Source organism: Lytechinus pictus, chromosome 13, assembly GCF_037042905.1.
Source record: "Lytechinus pictus isolate F3 Inbred chromosome 13, Lp3.0, whole genome shotgun sequence".
Taxonomy (NCBI): Eukaryota; Metazoa; Echinodermata; class Echinoidea; order Temnopleuroida; family Toxopneustidae; genus Lytechinus; species Lytechinus pictus.
Window position 1 is genome coordinate 21475016 of NC_087257.1, and position 25311 is coordinate 21500326.

The window sequence follows — 25311 nt, forward strand, 5'->3', positions numbered from 1 at the left end:
TTTCTTCTTACTTCCGGTTGGAACTTGGAATGGATTCAAACCTCTTGCTGCAGACGAGGCATCTTCAGTCTGTCGCCTTACTGACTGAGCTAGCAGGAATAGTTGAAAGCCATGGGTTTCATAACGGTTGTCAACCGATATTACGACTAGTCTACTCTCCAAGAGTATTGGGTATTTATATTTCTGACTAAATAAACCGATGCCATTGGAAATTACACACACTCAAAATTTTGATGAAATAAAGCCATATTTTGGTATGTATCCAACTTTTCCTTCTTAAATCTCTCAGATATATGTTAGATAATTCTTGATAAACCTTCTCCATACTTTCTTTTTTTTTTTAGTGGAGGGGACATTATATGGAAGTCTTGTCGAAAAAACAAACAAACTTTTGTTTAACTTTAAGAGAAAGAAGGTAATAAAAATATACTTTTTAAAAAATTTGTGGCAAAACAAGTCAATTCTGACTTGTTGCTATTATAAAGTCAAGACCAGCTTGCCAAACAAATAGGTCTAACGTTAGACTCTATACTAACGTTATAGATCCAGGACCATAAAATATCCAGGGAGCTCCGGCCCGCACGCAGGCCGGAGCTCCGTGTTATATGGCAAATTCCCCCAAGTCTGCGCAGTCCCCCTTGTCTGCGCACACACGTATCTATGCGATTCTAGTAAAAGATATGCAATACATAGACAGGTATTCATAAAAAATCCGACTCAAAATGGTGGAAAAATAATAAATCTAGGGCATTTCATGTGACGGCCTCAAAATGCAGCCTTTCTCATCAAAATCCCCGAATCGTGTGCAAAGTGAATGAGTGCGCAGACATTGGGTACCATTTTTTTTTCAATCTGAAATTAAAATGACTGCCCGAGGTTTTTTCAAGAAAATCCTCATTTTCTTTCATTTTTTAATGAGAAATTTGGTACACTTACTCTTAATAATATAAGAAACATTATTAACTGAAAAATTTTGTGAAATAAGATGAAATTCATGTTAAATCTTAACTCAAATTGTTAGGTGCGCAGACTTGGGGCCCACAATCATAATATATATTATAGCCTAGGCCGCTAGTGAGCATGGTGAATACAAAATAAAGAATGGATGGGACTACATAACGTTCAAAATGAGGTTTCATGCCTGTTATTATTTGGAATTTACATCCATTTCGATAAGTAAAGAGTGAATCATATCAATATAAATTGTAATCTGACTTTCAATGCTTAAAACCATGACCAAAATTCATTCAAGAAACGGTTATTATACTTACAACCAGTTAATTCAAGGAGACGATTACGCAATCGATGGTTGACGACGCCACGTGCAACAGCGCAGAGATTGACAGATTGTTTACAAAATTAATACACTTAACTTGCACAGGGACGTCTAGACGTCAGGTACAGGTAACGGTACCGTGGCCGTACCGGTCATCCTGAATGATGAATCGCATTTGCGTGCTACCTTTTATCTGATTTTTTTGTTTTGGATTTTCTCATCTCATCTCATCAAACAAATGAGATTTCTCCTGAAATAGGTTTAATCGACTGATCAATAATTTCACGTAGGTTCATGTTCTTGCTCGTATCTCACTCAGCTCGCTGCTTGGCACTGGCAGTCGGTGCACTTAATCCTATCCAAATTCCAAAGTACTACTAGCAGCCTGTGTCTGTGAATGTGATGGTGTTGTAATAGTATAGTCATAGGCTCAATCTTTGAACAGTACATATGTATGTGTAGACAGGAATGAATCAGGGACAACTCGGACCACGGGACAACTCGGACCGTGGGCCGAGTTGTCCCACCCGTTTCGTTATTTTTTTTCCACAAATTTGCGTCTATTTTTCCGTCATTTCGAAATTTCTTGTAAAGATTTTCTAGAGATATGGTCTGATGGTAATGTTCTTCACTTTCTATTACTTTTTTTTCGCTGAAATAAATAAAAAAGTGTAATTTTAGGCGTTTTTCGACAGCTCGCGATTCCCATAGGCGCGCGTGTATTAACTGTGTAGGTGCTCGGCTCGGCCCCGCTCAACAACTGACTTGATTTTGCGATCATTTCTCCTCAAGTTACCACTTTTATCGCAGAAGATAGACTTTCTTGTATTCCATTAACTCCATTTTCTCATCAAAAGGATAAAATTTGAAGTATTTGCACGAATTGTTTAAAGTTTTTCACCTTTTCTCTCTGGTCGTAAGAAGCGAACAACCGATGAACGGTCCGCTGCTCTTCATCGCAATTCTACGTAGCTCGGCCGCCTAAACTGGCGGGGTGGGATTCAGCCCGAATCCCCAATGGAAGTGGGCGTGCACAGTCAAAGAGCTGAGCTTGACTGAGTGAGAGAGTGAACTACAGCTTGAAGCTTGGCAGTGTCGTATAGGCTCTGCCTTTTTTTGTGTAAATATATATATATATATTTTTATTTTTTCTATATTGATTTTCCCTGGTGTAGAGCTTTAAGATTGTAATAATTTAATATGCTTTAATTTCTTTGACTGAGTGTGACTGTGGTGTGGATGTTTGAGTCGCACAAAAAATACTTTTACGTGGGTGGGGGCTCGGGGCGATTTCACTCCTGCCCCCGAAATGTGAAAAAATATTCGTGTTGTAAATGTGTCGGCATGCCGGGCTGAGGGTAGCCATCAATTAAAAAAAATTATTTTGGGGGCTTAATTTTTTAATCTAATTGATTATTTTTAGGCCTATTTATTTTTTTTACATTTTTTTTTTTGTTTTTTTATATTGAGTTTAAGTTACAATAATTAATATGCTTCAATTTCTTTGACTCTGAGTGTGACTGTGGTATGGATGTTTGAGTCGCACAAAATATACTTTAACGTGGGTGGGGGCTCGGGGCGATTTCACTCCTGCCCCCGAAATGTGAAAAAATATTCGTGGTGTAGCTGTGTTGGCATGCCGGGCTGAGGGTAGCCATAACATTTTTTTTTTTTTGGGGGGGGGGGCTTAATTTTTAATCAAATTGATTACTTTTAGGCCTTTATATTTTTCTTTTAATTTTTTTTTATACTGAGTTTCGCTGGTGTAGAGCTGAGATTTAAGTTGCAATAGTTATGCTTCAATTTGGTGGCGTACGCAGGGGGTGGTTACAGGCGTTCAATCACCCTAAAAAAAATTTTATACCCATTCCCCGGCCCCCCTAATTTTTTTTTGGGGGGGGGGTTTGTTTGTTTGCTTGTCAATATTTTGGGAGGAAACGACCTAAAATTGGTGGTAAAGAACTATTTTTTTCTTTTGTTGATCAACATTTCATTCAGCTTGAACCCCCTCCCTTTTAAAAAATCCTGCGTATGCTCCTGCTTCAATTTCTTTGACTTTGTGGTGTGGAAATTTGAGTCACGGAAAAAATACTTTTGTGGGGCTCGGAGCATTTTCACTCCTGCCCCCGAAATGTGAAAATGTTCTAGGTGTATCTGTGTGGGCATGCCAGGCTGAGGGTAGCCATCAATAAAAAAATGTTTTATTTGGGGGCTTAATTTTTAATTAAATTAATTATTACTTATTTTTATTTTTTACAGGATTTAAAATAAATTGATGTAATTCATTGTGCCATTCCTTGTTTTTCCCTGATTTACTTTCTTTAATTTTATTTCTTGGTAAGGGTGGATGTCAGGCTGCCAGGGTTGAATTCAGCCGGAATTGCCAAAGGAAGTGGATGTACTTGCACAGTCGTGAGCTTGGAGACTGAAGCCTTGCCCTGCAGTTGTGAATATTTTTTTCAATCAAGTTTTAGGGCCACTCGGTCTTATTCCCATTTGAAATATAATCAAGGGCGGATCCAAAATTTCCCTACAGGGCCGGAGGGCATTTTGTATAGGAATTTTTTGACAAAAGGTCTTCACTACCAAATCATAATTTTTTCCCAGGAAAAATTTGACAAGCAGTTGCCTTTTGAGTACCTCTCAAGGGGGGGGGGGGGGGGGGCGGAATGTGCCCCCCCCCCCCCCCCCCGATTTGCCATGGAACTAATGTCCATTTCATTTAGTTTGTAATTTTTTACAGGAGGAAAGAATAGAGTTAGAAGTTTTGTGTTTTGTATTTTTACCAATTATTGTTTATTCAATATAAAATGTATTTAATTTAGTATTGTTCCAAAATGCATCACTTGTGTGTATTTGTGTATTTGAGTTTTGTCAGACGTGTATCAATCAGATATGATTATTTACGTCTGGGACCGACCTTTAACGTCACCATCCGAAAGACGTGACCAGGGCTCAAACCTCGAACCTCTGCATCAATTTGTAACTTCCCCACATAGCTTGGATTACAGGCGCACGCCACAACGCCCAGCTTAATTAACTTAATTAACTTGTTTAAATTTTAAATGTAAACCTGAATAAAATTGAATTGTGAACTTTGAATAAATAGAAATATACATGTATATGTTATATTCTGTAAATTGTAATATTTTATCTCCATTCTTATCTTATCATTGTCTCCCTTTCTCATTATGTTCATCACTCTCATTTCAATTAAATTTATATTCTATTACTGGTATAAAAAAAAAAGACATCAATACTAAACACTGATACATCGATCAATAGAAAAAACAAAGAAAAAGAGGGAAAATACAAAGAAATGACAGGTACATGGAAGGGGGGGGGTGTAGCAACAAATCATACTTGTCTGGGTTTTAAAAACAGGAGAAGGGTGGTCAATACGATATTGCAAAGAGCAACTATGAAGAGGGTTTTGTTTTTATCAAATAATTTTTGGAGTGATGTTGTTTTTGTTTTTCTTTGAATAGAATATCACCCATTCTACACTGAAAACCAAAATTGGTCGCCAGACTAGCTTAAATTAAGTTAGTCCAAATGGTGCCCACCTGGACTAGCTTTAAGTTAGTCTGCTTTGCTGGACTAGCATGATGGACTAGTTTTGCTTAGTCCATCTTGCTAGACTAGCCTTTCATTAGTCGGTTGACTAGCATGTTCCTAGTCAAGCGACCAGTTTAACGTTAGTCATGCAAGCCTGACTAGTTTGATGCTAGTCCAGCGACTAGTTATTGGTTAGTCCAGTGAGCTGGACTAACATATAGCTAGTCGCTCGACTAGTTATTGACTAGTTTTAAGTTGGTCCAAATGGTGCCCACTTGGACTAACTTCAAGTTAGTCTTGCTGCTGGACTAACATGATGTTAGTCCACCAAGCTGGACTAGGTTGCTGAACTAGCATGTTTCGGTACGTCAAGCTGGACTAGGTTGCATTACTAGCATGACAGACTAACTTGACGGACTAGCCATGAATGATCCAGAAAACCTAGCCGTGCCTTCAGACGTTCCGACCACGTTGCTAGACATCGTTAAGTTAAGAAGGAAAATATTTTCGAGGAACAAAATATGAAATCAAGAAAATTTGTAATTTCATTTACAGTAATAATACAGTTTTATTATCCAAATATCATATATTTCCAAGACATGAAAAGTAATATCACATCATCAAAATAATGGCATCCAGATGGGCTAGAGCATTTACCACATTCTAGACAAATCATTTTTCACTTAAGTAGAAAAAATACCTCCTTGACAGTATTAATAAATGCATTCTTTAAAATAAATTGTTTGTGAATTTGTTATTTGTTCACAAGAAAATAATATCAATCTTATATCATCTGACTGCAAATGAAATTGAACTTCCAAACATAATGCAAAATCTAACCTATTTACTTTTCCAAATGAAGATGATCCTTCTAGATTTAAACATAACATAATTTAAGGACGTGCAGTTTAATGCGCACTACATTCTATGATTATTTGAAGATTATGTAAACCATCATATTCAAATTCCTTCTTTCAATGTATAAAATGAGATAAAAAAATCTTTACAAATTATATAACAAAAGAAAGTAGAAGAAAAAGAACATATCCACTAGCGTACCTACGGGGGGGGGGGGGCAGACTGCCCCCCCCCCCTGACGAGTCAAAACTGATACCTGGCCCGCTCCTTTGAACTTGAAGACCTTTTTTTGCTTGTCAATTTTTTTGGCGGACGAATTTGACGCCACTGTACATCTTTGAATAAATCGTAGATTAAAAAACAAGTGGAATGCCTCTGGCCGTCTCACCTGCATCACGCGATTCAATATAGCAGCAGTGCTGATTTTGAAAACTACTATAACTCGCACAAGATGTTCAGTGATACTTGGTTACTCTTATTTCCACGTTTTATGAACTAGACCCATACACTTATAGAGATATGATGGTAATTCAACAAATACCCCCAACGTGGCCAAAGTTCATTGACCTTACATGACCTTTGACCTTAATCATGTGACCTGAAACTTGCTGCAGGATGTTCAGTGATACTTGATTGTCCAAGTTTCATGAACTATGTCCAAATACTTTCTAAGTTATGCTGTCATTTCAGAAACTTACAACCTTCGGTTAAAGGGATGGTCCGGGCTGAAAATACTTATATATGAATACATAGAGTAGAATTCACTGAGCAAAATGCCGAAAATTTCATCAAAATCGGTTAACAAATAATAAAGTTATTAAAGTTAAAAGTTTAGCAATATTTTGTAAAAACAGTCGTCATGAATATTCATAAGGTGGGCTGATGATGTCACATCCCCACTTTGCGTTTTCTTATGTTATTACATAAATCATATTTTTTTCATTATTTCATACTTGTGTGAATAATAATTTATGTCTCCCTTATAATGAAATAAGTTGCAGCAATAAATATCTAATGCACTAAATCAGTTGTCAATCCAATTTTTCTAGTTCTTGGAGGAAAACATTTGAATAAATTTCATATAATAAAATACAAAAGAACAAGTGGGGATGTGACATCATCAGCCCACGTAATGAATATTCATGACGACTGTTTTCACAAAATATTGTTTAACTTTAAAATTCAATAACTTTGTTAATTGTTATCCGATTTTGATGAAATTTTCGGCATTTTGCTCAGTGCATACTACTCTATTTATTTAGCTATAAATACTTTCAGCCCGGACCATCCCTTTAAGATTTTATGTTGACGCTGCCGTCGGAAAAGCGGCGCCTATATAGTCTCACTCTGCTATCCAGGTGAGACAAAAATCATGATGTAGTGATGAAAAAAAGTAATAAAATAAATTTAATCAAAAAGAAAAACCACATATGTAAAAGAAATGAAATTCAAAATCATAAATTCGTCATTTTTATTGAATAAAGAATTTAATTTATTGATAATTGGAAAAAAAAGATTACCCTTATTTTCTTTCAATGTAACCCAAATACTTGTAAGGCCTAGTATGATTTTTCATCACATAACATGAAGGCATTCGTCGGACGGATTTTTCTTCTTAAATCTATCTATCTCTGCCGGCTTTTCACCTTATCATCCCCATCCCTCCCCATCATCCTCATCCCTATCATCATCCTCGTCCCTACCATCATCCCCATGGGCGGAAATCTGTCCCCAAAGGTAGGGGAGATCAAGGGCTGGAAAATTTGACAATTAAGCATTAAAAAAAAAGGTTATCGCCCAAAATATAGGGTCACTTTTTAACCCCAAAACAATTGACAAGAAAAAAAAAAGGGTTTTAAAAAATATAAGGTCATTTAGTCCTAAATACATTTATTATTTCGATTGTGAATGATGTATTTGTTCTCCATTATTCAAGAAGAAAAATAGTAGGGTGGACATTTGATATTGTGTCCCCCTTACTATTTTTGGTAGGGGGACACGTCCCCCCTGGGATTTCCTCCCATGATCATCCCCATCCCTCAGATCCTCGTCCCTCTCACCATCTCCATGCACCCCTCTCATCAAAGATCCTCATCCCTATCGCCATCCCTCACCTCCTCGTCCCTCTCGTCATCTCCAAAACTCAGCTCTCTACGTACACCAGGGAAACTCAATATAAAAATGAAATTTATATAAAAATTAAATAGGCCTAAAAATAATTATAGTTCCATTAAAAAAGTAAGCCCCAATGAAACATTTTTTTATTGATGGCTACCCTCAGCACGGCCCAGCATGCCCACACAGCTACACCCCAAATATTTTTTCACATTTCGGGGGCAGGAGTGAAATCGCCCCGAGCCCCCACCCACATGAAAGTATTTATTGTGCAATTCAAAAATCCACACCACAGTCACACTCAAGAGTCAAAGAAATTGAAGCATATTGATTATTGCAACTTAAAACTCAGCTCTCTACACCAGCGAAACTCAATATAAAAAATAAAAAAAAATTAAAAGAAAAATATAAAGGCCTAAAAGTAATCAATTTGATTAAAAATTAAGCCCCCCCCCCAAAAAAAAAATGTTATGGCTACCCTCAGCCCGGCATGCCAACACAGCTACACCACGAATATTTTTTCACATTTCGGGGGCAGGAGTGAAATCGCCCCGAGCCCCCACCCACGTTAAAGTATATTTTGTGCGACTCAAACATCCATACCACAGTCACACTCAGAGTCAAAGAAATTGAAGCATATTAATTATTGTAACTTAAACTCAATATAAAAAAACAAAAAAAAAATGTAAAAAAAATAAATAGGCCTAAAAATAATCAATTAGATTAAAAAATTAAGCCCCCAAAATAATTTTTTTTAATTGATGGCTACCCTCAGCCCGGCATGCCGACACATTTACAACACGAATATTTTTTCACATTTCGGGGGCAGGAGTGAAATCGCCCCGAGCCCCCACCCACGTAAAAGTATTTTTTGTGCGACTCAAACATCCACACCACAGTCACACTCAGTCAAAGAAATTAAAGCATATTAAATTATTACAATCTTAAAGCTCTACACCAGGGAAAATCAATATAGAAAAAATAAAAATATATATATATATATTTACACAAAAAAAGGCAGAGCCTATACGACACTGCCAAGCTTCAAGCTGTAGTTCACTCTCTCACTCAGTCAAGCTCAGCTCTTTGACTGTGCACGCCCACTTCCATTGGGGATTCGGGCTGAATCCCACCCCGCCAGTTTAGGCGGCCGAGCTACGTAGAATTGCGATGAAGAGCAGCGGACCGTTCATCGGTTGTTCGTTTCTTACGACCAGAGAGAAAAGGTGAAAAACTTTAAGAAAATCGTGCAAATACTTCAAATTTTATCCTTTTGATGAGAAAATGGAGTTAATGGAATACAAGAAAGTCCATCTTCTGCGATATAAGTGGTAACTTGAGGAGAAATGATCGCAAAATCAAGTCAGTTGTTGAGCGGGGCCGAGCCGAGCACCTACACAGTTAATACACGCGCGCCTATGGGAATCGCGAGCTGTGGAAAAACGCCTAAAATTACACTTTTTTATTTATTTCAGCGAAAAAAAAGTAATAGAAAGTGAAGAACATTACCATCAGACCATATCTCTAGAAAATCTTTACAAGAGATTTCGAAATGACGGAAAAATAGACGCAAATTTGTGAGAAAAAAAATATCGTAATGGGTGGGACAACTCGGCCCGCGGTCCGAGATGTCCCGTGGTCCGAGTTGTCCCGACCCCACAGGGAATAACCGGCGTCGTTTCTGGGGATTTATTTAACAATTTTACTATGTATTGGTGAGTGAGCTAACGCAGTTCCTTCCCGGGTGGTTCCTAATACTATAGTAATTATAGGGACGTTGAGGAGTATAATCAAGAAGAAGAAGTTCAGCAGATGCAGAGTGCCATATGGCATAGGCCTAGATCGAATGCATGCTTTGATGAAATCATTTGACATAAATTAACTTGAGAGCCAAAGCAACAACCGAAGTATATTCAAAGTGCTTCTTCACCTGTTAGAATTATTTTTCATTTAATAAATAATGGATTAATTTGATTGATGATTGATTGATTCAATTCATGGAAATCATTGTGATTTATTAATTAGAACTAGATCTAAGCTAAAAAGGTCTGTTGATAAATTCACTTGCTCATTAATTAATTTATATATTCAGTTATGTATTTATTTAGTTATTAATTTATTCATCATTTATTTTATTGAATGGTTGGGGCCTTATTACATTTATTCATCCCTTTAAAGTTTAATCCATCCATTTTTATCCATCCATTCATTCATTATGCATTCGCTTGTTCGTTCATTTGATTTATTTTATTAGTATCTATTTATGTATTTATCTACAATCACTTGTTCACTGCAACCATCCTGCCTGTGGGGAATCTACAGGTAGGACTATGGTATGCCAGTGCTGTACATTACATAGCACACACTTTAAAAAATCATTAAAATATCACTTTTGTGACCAAAATTACTAATTTCCATACAGTTGCAATGTATTTTTCATAAGTAACTTGGGAATAATTTTTGTATTTACCAGAGTGCTCAAAAACTTGAATTTTGGGCATGTTTTTGTGTAAACTCTCTATGGTGGAAAGTAATATGGCAAGAAAATTTTCATTTTTCAATCTCTATTTTTAATTAAGAAAAAATAATTTAAAGAATCAAATTTACATAAGAGCCAAGTTATATGATGAATAGCTGTATTGGAAACTGACAGTGTAAGAAAATCAAGGCATTTGTCCCTAGAAGAAGATAAAATAAGCCAAAATTGCCACCCTTATTTTGCCACACATGGAGATGTAACTGAGAACAAGGTTATATCATAACCTTGTTCATTGAATGAGTGTCTACAATAGTTATTCATTCATTTATTGATTTAATTATTTCTGATATTTACACAGTGTCACTGTTACATAATGCCCATTTGGTGGTCTTTCTTAAGGCCATGTTTGGTGATAAACAAATGATTGCAATACAAGATCTTGGATTCTAATGACAAAATAGGTGTGTAGATCAGGCAATTATCCAAGATACCACAATATATAAACTCTGCAGAAATCATTTATTTTGTAATTGCCCAATTATGGACACAGACAACATTGTAGAAGATGAAATTACTAAGTTTATGTAACAAATTATTTTCTATTTGGATTATATGGGAATATAGGAGTACAATTTAATTTCATTATTTTGTATTCCAAATGTTGAATCAAACAAATGTAACAATCCTGCCACTGAACGCTAAATCTATATTATTACTGTTCTGTTGAACAATTACTTTATTTAAAAAAAGCAATAGATTTGTATCATTTGATAAAAGAAGGAGGAATATAATTTTGTTGTAAATTTATTTTTTAGATTATGCTGTATTTTAAATAATATTATTTTGTTGTATTACAGTAGCCTACATGTAGCCTACATACTATGTTATGTTGGTCAAAAGATATTTTGAAATTAATATGATTTGATAAAGAAAAAAAAGATACCATGCACCTTATGTATTGGACCAAAAGCTTCGGTCTCTGTATTTTGGTTGTTCTGCTGAACTGTGTTGGCTCCACTCACCATTATAGTAAAATGTCAGAAATTGTTAAATAAATCCCCAGAAACGACGGTTATTCCTGTCTACTTACGTATTAGATAATCAGAAATTTTCAATAGGTCTCTGAAAAAAAGCATTTGAATTTGCTGTGTTCACTTGATATACCTTTGACAAGAATTTTGTTATGAAGTTTGATGACATTTTACCTTGGAATTGATATAACATGTTCTTCACCATTCATATGGGACCATGAAAAAGGGAAATATTTCAAATTAATGTTCAAGTTGAAAATTCTATGAAAGTATTTTATTGATGAACTTGTGTTTAGCTGTGAAGGTACAATACTAAACTGTATTTCAGCAAAGTTTAGAATAAAGCGTATTTTGTTGATGTAATGTTTTTTTTAAATTACGTATTGGACATCACATGGCAGCCCTTGGATATGATCTCATGTGAACAAAATTCTGATTTTTTTTTTCATAGCTTCATTCTGTGTTATATACAGATGAAATGACAAGTATTAAGAAGTAAAATGGATAAAGTGGTCTTTTTCCTGGTCATAGAACCTAACTGTAGAAGCTATTTTTTTTTTACAAATTGATTTAACAATTATCTAAAGTTTATGCTTTTATTTGTTCATGTACACCCCTTGACATTTCGTGTAATACATGTAGGTTTGCTTTCCAACAATCCCTCACTGTGACTTTTGATAATTTTTGTCTCACCTGCATAGCAGATGTCACCTGCATAGCAGAGTGAGACTATAGGCGCCGCTTTTCTGACGACGGCGGCATCAACACCAAATCTTAACCGAAGGTTAAGTTTTTTAAATGACAGCATAACTTAGAAAGTACGTATATGGACCTAGTTCTTGGCCATAAGATTAATCAAGTATTACTGAACATCCTGCCTGAGTTTCAGGTCACATGACCAAGGTCAATGTTATTTAGGGTCAATGAACTTTGACCATGTTGGGGGAGTCAACATCAAAATCTTAACCTAAGGTTAAGTTTTTGAAATGTCATCATTACTTAAAAAATATATAGACCTAGTTCATTAAACTTAGACATAAGGTTAATCAAGTATTACTGAACATCCTGCCAGAGTTTCAAGTCACATGACCAAGGTCAAAGGTCATTTAGGGTCAATGAACTTTGGCCAAGTTGGGGGAATTTGTTGAATTACCATCATAACTTTGATAGTTTATGGATCTGATTCATGAAACTTAGAATAGACATAAGAGTAATCAAGTATCACTGAACATCCTGTGCGAGTTTCAGGTCACATGATCAAGGTCAAAGGTCATCTAAGGTCAATGAACTTTGGCCAAGTTGGACGTAATTATTAGATTGCTGTCATAACTTTCAAAGTTTATAGAACTTTTATAAAATGTGGATATATGGTAATCAAGTATCACTGACAAGTCTTAGGTGGCATGATCATGGTCAAATGTCATTTATTGACAATGAACGTAGTACTTATTGTATCATATGAATGGTGTTTTTTTGTGAATAATTATTTTATAGTAGTTTTCAAAGTCAGCACTGCTGCTGTATTGAATCACATGATGCAGGTGAGACTGCCAGAGGCGCTCCACTTGTTTATTTCAAGTCTTGATTAAGTTTTGAGACCAATTTGTGAGAACCAGACCATGGATCCAAAGTTACACAATATAATTTGATAATAAGCGGCAGGCCAAAAATGCTAAAAAATATGATTTTATGTACAATTTTAATGCAAATTGTGTTCAAGCCAAGATTCATAAATGTGTCATTATGTTTTATTTGACTTGTCAAAATAAATTAAATATGTGCTGCTTTATCACCAATAGATTTCACTATAAAGAATTGAGAAATGAAAAGGTAGAAAAAAAGATATGCCTAAGAAGTTTTAAGAAATAAAATTATAGAAAATTGATTTTGATATAAATCATTATTTTTTTGCAGGGAATTGAGCATTCTACAAATTTAGATGAAAAGCACAGAATCACTATTCTTTGCAGGAAAAAAAATGAAATTGACAAGATTGCAATCTTAAAATGAAACTCAAGAAGTACCAATTGCAGATTTACTGCAAATAATTTTGAGATTTTTCTAATCAGAAAAAACAAGAATAATTTGATGCAAATGAGGCTAATATAGATGAACGTAATAAGCTTATTTAAGGGACCATAGATCATTATGATAGTCCTTGTCAAGTCATGCGTACGTAGTACAGTGTATAATTTCTTCTAGATGTAAAAATCTGTGCTAACCAAATAGGTGTGTGTTTGGATTCTTATGTATTACCGTGAACCTTTATATTGTGAATCAGCAACCTATGCAACGATCCTTAGAATATTCCATCCTGAAATTTTTTCTCATTCCTCGCTTTACTTGTAAAATTGATTTTAATACCAGAATTTTTTTTTTTTTGGGGGGGGGGTGGAGGGGGTATGAGGCTTTAGAAATTTTTTTTTTTGAAGTTTAACATAAATATATCACATTTTTTATTAGATTCTCACCAAATGTGATTGTGTTTGATGATCTACTGTAGGCCCTTTACTTTTTGAATTTGAAATTGAAATTTAACTTGAAAATTAATGATATGGAGATACAGGCTTTGTAAGTCATGAATTTCTGTAAATACTATTAAAAAAGAAATATTGAGAACTTCAATTTTTATGAATTTTGTGGATAAAGTGATTTGTACTTTAATATGATGAGCCTTCAAAGGATACTCCTTATGTATTAAAGTTGGTAAGATGTTTTTTTTTCTTCAATATTTGTGCCAAACCCAAAACAACAAGGATGCCTACATAACATGCCCACGTTCCATATTGATTGTGCGTACATAGATTTCTACTGTAGATTTCTGAAATCTAATGAAAGTTCCCAAATATAGATTATCCTTGGGGGACTTTTGTTTGATCAGTCCACTCTCTCACCAACCCGATCTATTTTTTCTCCCTTCTCTATTTGCTTACAGATACATCTAGACCGCACAAATACCCCTTCTCAAACATATAGAGCCGATGCAGCAGTGTAGGATCGTCACTCAGAGAGGGGAACGGTCTATCGGGGCACCAGTCGCGTCAGATTGATGGAAATGTTTATGTCCGGAGAGTCAAAGTGGGAAGAGCATGAATAAGTTGGATGAATCCTTTGTCGACGGCGACTCGGGCTATCAACAACTCTAATGGGCTTCGTCCAGAGAGCGTATTGCAAAGTGATTCAGTGGGTAAGTATCACGTTGGCATAAATGAATGAAAAATGTGCTGCACTTGACTAAAAACAAGATGAGATTTGCTGCATAATGGCATGCTTCCTTCTATTCCAACTTGTCTTTATTGCTAACTGCAAACTTTCCTGTTTGATTGGTGCTTTCTGTACAGTACTATTATCTCTTTTATTATCTCCTATTGACTTTTGCATGGTGTACATGTAAGTATTGGTTTTGTTCTTTAAATGTGATTTTGATGTAAGTTTAATCTATATATTTATGATTAGAATTCAAATTCGTTATCATTTCTATTATTTTGTAAACTTTGATTGTTTTTGCCAATGCATACATTCACAGTTTGAATGTAGCCATGCGTTAGTTTGAAATGCATATCTGTGTATTTTCTTTGAAATGTTTTTATCTGATTGGTAGAGATCATTTAGGAAAGAATTGGTAATAAATGCTAAATTTTCAATGAAAGTTGTTCTATCAAATTGATAGAGTACTATGAAGAAATTTACATTCATTGGGATAGGTTCTATTTCATGTGAAACAGTGATTCATTTGAACAAACTAATCATAACAAAAATCTTTAATTATTAATGAAACCTGTAATATTGATTGATAGGAGTATGAATAAACCTTCAATTTCCTTAATATTGTATTGATCACCCGAAACAGCAATTTAATCAAACCAACCAAGCAAACTAGAACAAAATTACCGTAATGCAAATTAGAATAAATAAAGGCAGGAATGGCAGGTATTAATTTAGATTCACTTTATTATTTTCATAAATCTCACATTGGGAGTGAAAGCTTTATACTGTACAGCCAACCTGGTTTAATAGGTTACAGTGTAGGTTTAAAATGAGTTACTGTTAAAATTTCAATTTGATTTCTTCTCATTCTCATAGTTGCAAGGAGGTGATAAGGGGTCTGCATCTAACAAAATTAATTTCCGTTATGTTCGGGAGACAGTCCATAACTCTTCTTTTTATAACCATAAAAAAATCCACCTGCTCCTTGTTATTCTCAGCTGACTACTCTTGCATACGCTACCAGTTTGTAGTCTTCATCTATCAGACTCAAATAGGAATATTTACTATACTGTGTATTCAAATGCTATTCAAGAAAAGTTGTTCTTGTGTCTTGACATTCTGAAAGCTTGTCAGAGAATGGATATCTCTGCATAGGAGATGTGACGTTGGGGTAAATTATAAGCTTATCATCAAGAGCTATGATATTCTAGGACATCAAGATCTGTTGTACATACACGTGCTGATTTGAATGAAATTCACAAATTTACACATTCAAAGCATTCATAATCTTCCATGCAAGAATACATGTAGATCGTAACTAGATACAAATAAAACGCGTCTACATCTACTGACTCGTGAGTGGCTTAGCTTTATATATATTCAGAGAGATGGATGCCTTCTCCCTCCTTTCTTTGACATTACTCTAGATTTGAGGGAGCGATCAATGACAGCGTGGTTTATTCTTATCACTCCCATCTGGTATCCTTAGGGCTTCTCTCACTATTACACCTGCATCTGAGCGTGACTGTGTTATCTAGTCTTCCCGGGAGACTCCAACATCTTTCCCAAATTCTATTGCGCATACATGTATATCTATAGTCAGGCATTGTAGCTGTAGTAATTTATGCTCTCTTCCCCACAGTACTGGCAGGACACATGGATATAGTGTCTATTGCTGTTAAGGAAACAAAGAACATGTTGTATAGTGTTGAACACCAAATTCTTATTAAATCTTGATATATTATGAATTTTCGTGCGAATTGTGACATGGAATCACGGAGGACGGTGTATCAAGTGATCAGGAAAGGTTATATCATTCGTAAAATAAGGATTGTAGGAATGAGGACAAATTGACAAAGTTTGGGCAGAAGAAGGACATCTGCATGCAAATATGTATAAGACGTTTTATCACCAAAATTGTCAGCCTAATCATTTTAGCTATTACTTTTTTATGTTATGAGTTTCATTGTGCAATCCATTGATGCAAACTTTTTAAAAGTGATGTTCCATACATGTAGATATAAATATATGGGAAATTATACTGTAGCTATCACAATAACCATTTCAATATTTCCCTCAACTGAACTCTATCAGACCACTATTTTTTTTAAAAGTTACACGACCTTCTTTTAAGTGAAAACTACTCTACACTGTATATTCATAGGCTTGAACAGATATTATGCTTGTGTCATTTGAAAGGATGGGGCAGTGTGGCAAGGAAAAAATTAGACCACTAGTCTCCCTTTTCAACAGATTTTCTCATAGTAAAAAAGATCCCCCTTTTGTATTAATGCTTTAATATATATTTTCCTCTTTGCCTGGGTAGGTGAAGACCATTCTCACATTTGGAAGTTCCAATTTCCATAATATGCTTATATACCCTTTTACCTATTACCCATTTTCATCTCTTTCTATTTAGGTCAGCTAATCATTAACCGCTGTGGAAGGAAATGACTAATTGATAAACCCTAGAATTGCCACTTCGCCTTTGAAAGCCTGCCTATTTCTTCCTGAATTCTAATTCAAGATTGCTCCGTCCAGTTGCCTGGAGATACTGTGCTACTCCAGAAGATAATAGACCTCTATGAGCAGTTCTCATCCTTTTATCAACTTTGTTTTTGATGTATGAACGAAGGAGACAGGTGTGTGTTATATAAACTGGCATCTACATTAAGATGAACAATGTTCTAAAGACTGCAGAAACTCTAGAAAACCTGTAAACAAGCTCTACATGTAGTATTGGTAACACTCTTGGATGCCAACAGCTTTCCTGAAGGCAACTTTGATATTCCAAGTGCCAAGGAGCTGGGAGAACTCAGTCACTTCAACAGAACTAACAAGGTTTATTTATTAAAACAAAGCTGACCAATAAAGTCTGCAAGTTTAATACCAGAACTGTAGCGATTTGTCACCCACTTGTTGAATCATACTCTGGTTTTGACACATATTTTAACTTTCAAAGTTTTCAAATAACACTACTAGTTAATTCCACCAAGATTCCTCAACCTACATCGTGAACCTGCATAATCCAAGCAACGTCTTGAAGTTTTACAGAAATCTGACGAAAGGTGACCCATGGATAGCATATTTCAAAGTATTTCTTAAATCATATTGTGCTTGGATTGTGTGTAAAAACTGCAAAAGACATTTCGACAAGACTGATAACATCAGATCTTCCACCTACTTGACTAACAAGATTTAAACGTCCACCAGGATATCTCAACTTAGGCATACTCTTGCATCATCCTGTCAAAAGACAGTGTGAACGGACTCGGTAGAACTCTATAGAGTCTGGTGTTCCTCATCAGTGGCCACCCTTCGGATGCAAGATGGATGTAGAGAGCGTTGAAGTGGATCACTTTGAAGAGGGCACATCAAAGGTTAGTACAGATACTGTATTCATATGATCATTCAATGTACCTTGCCCCCAATAGAATAGGAGAGTGTACCGTGTGCTCACCTTCCACATATTCTGCTGTTGCATATAGATGTTCTGTGGGCTGACCTCCAACAACAAATTCTGTAAAAACGGACAGCTCCATTTTAGAAGTGACAACCTTCTTTAGTTTAAAAAATACAGGAATTTCATCAATTATGATGATATTGACTCCATAGTCATAATCAACAATTTTGTTCATTTTTTTAGCTGTTATTATTAATTTTAAAATAATCAATTTTTGAGGGGCAATATTTAACAGCCCACCAACTTTTATGACATCAGATGCCTGTTTTTGTCTCGCCTGCATAGCAGAGCGAGACTATAGGCACCGCTTTTCCGACGGTGGCGGCGGCGTCAACATCAAATCTTAACCTAAGGTTAAGTTTTTGAAATGACATCATAACTTAGAAAGTATATAGACCTAGTTCATGAAACTTGGACATACGGTTAATCAAGTATAACTGAAAATCCTGCCTGAGTTTCAGGTCACATGACCAAGGTCAAAGGTCATTTAGGGTCAATGAACTTAGACCATGTTGGGAGAATTTTTTTCAAAATCTTAACCGAAGGTTAAGTTTTTGAAATGACATCATACCTTAGAAAGTATATGGACCTAGTTCATGAAACTTAGGCATAAGGTTAATCAAGTATTAGTGAACATCCTGCTCGAGTTTCAGGTCACATGACCAAGGTCAAAGGTCATTTAGGGTCAATGAACTTTGGTCAAGTTGGGGTATTTGTTGAATTACTATCATAACTTTGAAAAGTTATTGATCTAGTTCATGAAACTTGGACATAAGGTTAATCAAGTATTAGTGAACATCCTGCCTGAGTTTCAGGTCACATGACCAAGGTCAAAGGTCATTTAGGGTCAATGAACTTTGGCCAAGTTGGGGGTATTTGTCGAATTACCATCATAACTTAGAAAATTTATGGATCTAGTTCGGACATTAGATTAATCAAGTACCACTGAATATCCCGTGCGAGTTTCAGGTCACATGACCATGGTCAATGGTCATTTAAGGTCAATGAACTTTGGCCGTGTTGGGGGTATTTGTTAAATTACCATCTTAACTCTGAAAGTTAATGGATCTAGTTCATAAAACTTGGACATAAGAGTAATCAAGTATCACTGAACATCCTGTACGAGTTTCAGGTAACATGACTTTGGTCAAAGGTCATTAAAGGTCAATAAACTTTGGCCATGTTGGGGTATTTGTTAAATTACCATCCTAACTCTGAAAGTTTATGGATCTACATGTAGTTCATAAAACTTGGACATAAGAGTAATCAAGTATCACTGATCATCCTGTACGAGTTTCAGGTCACATGACCATGGTCAAAGGTCAGTTAAGGTCAATAAACTTAGGCCATGTTGGGGTAATTGTTGAATTGCCATCAAAGTTTATGGATAGAGTGAATGAAATGTGGACATGGGTGTAGTTGACAAGTCTTAAGTCACCGTTCAAATGTAATTTATGGTCAATGAATGTGGTATTATGTCATTATATGAATGGTGTTTTTGTGAATGATTATTTTATAGTAGTTTTCAAAGTTAGCACTGCTGCTATATTAAATCGCGTAATGCAGGCGAGACTGCCAGAGGCGTTCCACTTGTTTAAGCATTTGTAAGGTTATTTTCTTTGATGTACCATAGTAATGTGTTACATACATACTGTACATACCTTCTTACTCTTCTTCACTTGCTTCTTCCATGTCGTCTTTGGTAGCCCCCCCCCCCCCAACAACCCATCTCAAAGTTGAAAGCCCTTTAAAAGTCGATGCTTTCACAATCTTTTTCTGACGTTTGCTCTGAAACTGTAAATATACCATTTGTCGTTGAAGTTCTTGACTCATCCAATTTTTCATACAACCTGGAAGAGGAAAGCATGGTCGCAGTTTGTAGGTCTATGCCTTCTACTGTATTGCAGAATGGTGATAGTGGCAACAGTGAGAAGAACCTTTGGGGAAGACAGAGCTGGTCTAAGTCCAGGTCTATCCCAATATGGAACATCATGCATCAGAATATGGTGTGCCTTGTACTGTATTTGATTAAGGAGATGATGATACTTGAAGTGACCATGGAGATGATAATGAAAATTACCTTGGGAGAAAGTCCCAGCTGGGCCAGGCCAAAAAGAATATATAGATTGGCCCCTCAAATAATTGGGTATAAATTTGAATTTGTACATGAATGTCAGGCAAAAAACAATTATTTTTTTTTGAGGGGCTACTTTTCACAACTTACTGCCTAAATCTTCAACATTGGATAAACTTTAACTTAGCAATGAATAGGGATTTCCAGGGCTCCTATTTTAGTGTCCAGTGCTCTTTTGAGCATTTCAGGGGCTAAATCACCCCCTGTGTATTTTCCCCTGGTTCATGTTTTAGACGTGAAAAGTCTTGCTCAGACTTGAACCTAGGCTACAGTGTATTTCTGTCCTTTTATTGGGCTCAGGTGTAGTAAATATTATTACCTGAAAAATTGCCATTAAACCTGAACAACTTAAATCACTTAAAACTGAACGGTGAATGTGCAAAAATAGGTTTACACCTCTTGTAAATGATAGATTAATATCTTGGTCAACAGTCAAGTTGATAAGAAAGTGCAGTCACGATTCTTTTTGTATTAGAAGGCAGACACGCTTGGTACTGAAATTGACCTTTTTAAGCAGACATTATTCAAGTTAATAGAACCTTTGTACTTTAAGTGGAGTAAATGGAATAATGATCTTTGATTACTGTTTTACTGTTGGTGATATTAAAGGACAAGTCCACCCCGACAAAAAGTTGATTTGAATAAAAAGAGAAAAATCCAACAATCATAACACTGAAAATTTCATCAAAATCGGATGTAAAATAAGAAAGTTATGACATTTTAAAGTTTCGCTTAATTTCACACAACAGTTATATGCACATCCTGGCCAGTATGCAAATGAGGGGACTGATGACATCACGCACTCACTATTTCTTTTGTATTTCATTATCTGAAATATGAAATATTCTGATTTTCTCACCCATGTCATTTGAAATCGAGCTTTATTTCTCCCTGAACTTGTGGAATTAACATTGTTTAACATTATGTAGTTCAGTCAAGTTTTACATTATTGTCAATTCTGTATAAATTGAAATATGGTATAATTCAAACAATAAAAAACAAAAGAAATAGTGAGTGATGGACATCATAGACTCTCGCATTTGCATATCACTGAGTTGTGCGTATAACTGTTTTGAGAAAAATATGCGAAACTTTAAAATGTCATAAATTTCTTATTTTACATCCGATTTTGATGAAGTTTTCAGTGTTGTGCTTGTTAGATTTTTCTCTATTTATTCAAATCAACATTTTTCTGGGGTGGACTTGACCTTTAAGTGATGGGTACATGTAGATAGAGATAACATGAGGAGGGTGGAGGTAGAAAAGAGAGAGGGAGCTCTAGAAGTGTTAGGAGAGAGGGAAAGAGAAGTGAAGGCTTGAATTAACCTAGGGCCACCAAAGAAAATGGCCTCCGATGTCCTCAGAAAGGCCTTGACGCCCTTCCAAATATTTGTAGACTCAAGGTCAGGTAGTGCCCCTTTTGCCCGATGCCTTGGTGCCTTGTGGTAATCCGGTGCGATTGTCCCATTGAAAAGTACATTGTACTTTTGATGCCCTTGGATGGCCCTTATATGGTGCCCAATTAAAATAGTGGCATTGCCCCTTTAAATTCTTAATTCCACCCCTGAGAAAGTGTATATGAGTGGGGAGAAGAGCAGAGAGAAAAGGAAGGATAGAAAGAAAGAGAAAAATTGCTTTGATGATGGATATAGGTATTTTTCAACAGTCCTTACATTTTGACTATTGTTTGAGGAAAAGGAACTGTTGAGAGCCTCAGAGAATTCTCCCGAAATTAATTTTGTAATATGAATGGAAGCAAAGAACTCTGCAATTTCCTCATTTGATCAAGGAATTCAGAGACAAAATATGGAGGAGAGTGCGATCCTGAGTGTGAATTGATGAGATGCAGCTGTTTTGAAATCATGTCGTGCAATATGATGCGGGGGCTGCTTGCCATTCCCCAGTTGTTACAGTGCTGCGTGGCCCTCATACCCACGATTTGCACATTCTCTCCAAGTCTGTATCCTTCATGTTTGTGTAGCTGCAGCTCCAGACAGGAGTGAGTGGTTGATTGGTAGGTTTGTAGAGAAATAGGCGGGGGTGGAGTGACGACAGCCCTGACCTTAGAGCAATGAAAACAAAGTATAAGAAACACTACGAAATAATGTCAAAAACAGCACTGAAAATTTCAGAAAACGAAATGGGTGAACGGAATAATTTTCCTAGTATTGCATCGCAATTTGCTCCACATTTTTTAAAGACTGCTACATGTACGTATTAAGTCTTTTGTATAGCACATTTTTACATAGGACTGTACATTACTTTAGTTGAGAGATTTTCTCTTATGACCAAAAATGCTATTCAAATTTTTAAAGCAAAATTATTTCCTGTTAAACTTGATTATCACAACGTTCAGCACAAAGTATGAATGCGAAGTTTGTGTATTATTCATTGTAGGCATGTCAAAACGCAGCACTGCTGTACGGGTCGCTAGTGCATTGTTTTCATTGCCCGGTCAGTTGCTAGGTCTTGAGATTAAAAATGCCCGGATGTTTGCCTCAGCCTATAGAGATTATCCCTTTTCCTCCGACCGCAGTCTGAACCTGACATAAACATTTATATATATTGTATGATTGAAGGAGCCAGAGATGAAGATGGGAAGAAGATAATGATGATGACAAAAGATGAATAATATGAAGGGATTGAGTTGTGATAGATACATGTGAGAGACATCAATATAGAAGAACAAGATTCAAACCTTTAATGAGAGGAGAGAAGTGAGGGATTGAGATGGGAAGGCAGATGGGGAGGTGGTGAAGGTAGAAAGAGGGAGCAGGCCAGAGACAGATCCAGGGTTTCATGAAATGGGGGGAGGGGGTTCAGAGAGTGATTTCTTTTCATTTCTTATAGTTTATTGATAAGCAAGCAACAAAAAAACATTAGGGTCCTCACACTGAAAAGTATCCAATTTGCCTTGTCATTTCATTTTCAAGAGAGCACTTGCACAACAGCCAAGGGGGGGGGGGGGCAAAGGAGGAGTAACAATATACAACTTTTTGCCAAAATGAGGGGCATACTTGTCTCTCCCCCTCTCCCTCTTGATCTACATGCCAGTCTATGCCAGGAAGGGAACAAAGAGATAGAGGGAGTGACAGATCGGAGAGAAAAGTGAGAGACAGTTACCATGAAATCCTTCAAGAATATTTTTCAGATATCTTTCTCTCTTCTTACACTTTTTAATTACCACCGCCTCCATCCTCTTCTGGCACGGCTTCCATCCTCTTCTGGCACGGCTTCCATAAACAACAACATGGACTTGAATTTCGTACCTCTCTTCTACTTCAAACTTTGTGATTGTCACGTACAGCTCGGCTTTCCAACTTGTCAAATAAAGTTCAGCCTAAGGTTTATGATGCAACTTTTATAGCATAATAATGTGTGTTTAAAGAAATAAATAGATTATATTTGGAATATACAAGTCCGTCCTTGGGGTATTTTCTTCAGATGTTCATGGAGCATTTGGTATTATAGGTTGTCATTCCATGCAACCTTGGATATATGGATTTGTTAGATTTCTTAATTTTGTAAATGGGACAAAATGGATATGAATTGCCTCAACGTGAAGAAATTGAAGACCTATCCGGAAACGAAAAGCGAACCAGGAGGTATGTGAGGATTATTTTGATCAGGCTACATTGGCTGAAAGGGAGACTAAATTCCTGTTTTACACAAAAATACATGTACTAGCTATTTGAAATTGGGTGTTCAAGTTTGAGCAAGGTATTACTAGTATGTGATTGATTATTGTACCGCACAGTTGGGATAGAAATAATATATTTTAAGTAGATGACTTCGTAAAATCCTGATAAAAATATATATATTTGAAATCATGGTGCCTTCTCACTCTTTACAATTACATTTATTTTGCAAAAATGTTGACAATTTATTATAATTTTTGACAACTTTTATGTTGGGTAGAATTACAAGTTACAATTTTCTTTTTTGTGATCCCCCCGCGTAAAAAAAGACAGGAAGAAAATAAGCAAATAGAGTAACAAATAAAAATTTCAATAAAAATGAAGATTATTTACAGATGTATATTATTCATAAAAATCACAGATGATTTTTTACATTGAATTCAGATTTCAAATGTACTTCGAAGCTTAAATCTCAGCAATGAAATGATATACTTGGCGCATCTTTGTTTCCAGAAAGAAACATGCTTTAATACAATTTGGTACAAATATACAAGGTATTTTATTGCTTATCAGTATAGTATCACTTTTATCGTCTCCAGATTTCAAAAAGATGCACTCCCTTTGGCATGATACTTTGAGCGTATAATATTTACTGGATTTTGATAAATCAAAGATATGTTGCATGGTTCATTCTTGTTTACTGTTATAATACAATAAGAATATTGTTATAATTGATATACAGTGTACTGTAGCTCAATGTTGGGAGTTTTTTTTAATATAATAGTATAGTATCACTTTATCATCTTCAGATTTCAAAAAGATGCACTCCCTTTGGTATGATACTTTGAGCGTATATTTACGGGATTTTAATAATCAAAGATATGTTGCATGGTTCATTGTTGTTTACTATTTCAATATTATTATAATAATACAGTTTACTGTAGCTGAATGTTAGACTTTTTAAAACTACCCAGGAGAGCCAGATGGTTTAACTTTATTCACATTGATACTCCTGGATAGCTATCTCAATCAATGAATTAAAAAATATTTACAAATCATTCATTCCTGCAATTTTACAGGAAACATCCTTCCTATTTATCACTTGGCGACTATAACTTTTGATGTTTATAAAGGCTACCGCACACCTAACGATTTCTCTGCGACCCGATTTTGTTGGAATAAAACATAGATGAATTTGATGCTATTGAAAAATGGAATATCTTACTGTGTACATGTATTTAATGTTCTAAATCATACAATACCTACATGTTACTATGCTATCATGCTTCATAGAATAAGAGCGAATTTAGCCGTAATGACGTCACAGCAATTGTAAGATTGGCTATGATTTTACATTTTTTGCAATCATAAAAAATTGGTATTATTCCAGTTAATTTGAACCTCAAATAAAAAGATACTTTTCACATAATACATTTTAGCCGAAATGATGTCACAGCAATTGTAAGATTGGCTATGATTTTAAATTTTTTGCAATCATAAAAAATTGGTATTATTCCAGTTAATTTGAACCTCAAATAAAAAGATACTTTTC

General features: G+C 35.6%; 1 protein-coding gene and 1 long non-coding RNA gene across 6 annotated transcripts in view; one reads left to right on the forward strand and one right to left on the reverse strand.

The window, feature by feature from the left end:
- Positions 1 to 2345, reverse strand: part of LOC129275294 (testis-expressed protein 10 homolog) — a 22934-nt gene extending 20589 nt beyond the window's left edge. Inside the window, exon 1 of one of the 3 annotated variants that reach the window (XM_064108852.1) lies at positions 2178 to 2345. The gene's annotated coding sequence lies outside the window, so the exon portion shown is untranslated. Of the gene's footprint in view, positions 1 to 1271; positions 1739 to 2177 lie in introns of those variants that run through there. The other 2 variants (XM_054912098.2, XM_064108853.1) reach the window with 2 other exon arrangements.
- Positions 1120 to 24966, forward strand: LOC135156413 (uncharacterized). 3 transcript variants are annotated; one of them, XR_010295549.1, is made up of 4 exons: positions 1120 to 1562; positions 14253 to 14504; positions 16944 to 17904; positions 23429 to 24653. It is a non-coding gene; the product is annotated as an uncharacterized LOC135156413 (long non-coding RNA). The 3 variants fall into 3 exon arrangements; XR_010295548.1 differs by lacking the exon at positions 1120 to 1562 and adding an exon at positions 8866 to 9033 and having other exon boundaries at positions 23429 to 24966; XR_010295550.1 differs by lacking the exons at positions 1120 to 1562; positions 23429 to 24653 and adding an exon at positions 8975 to 9522.
- Positions 24967 to 25311: the final 345 nt, after the last annotated feature.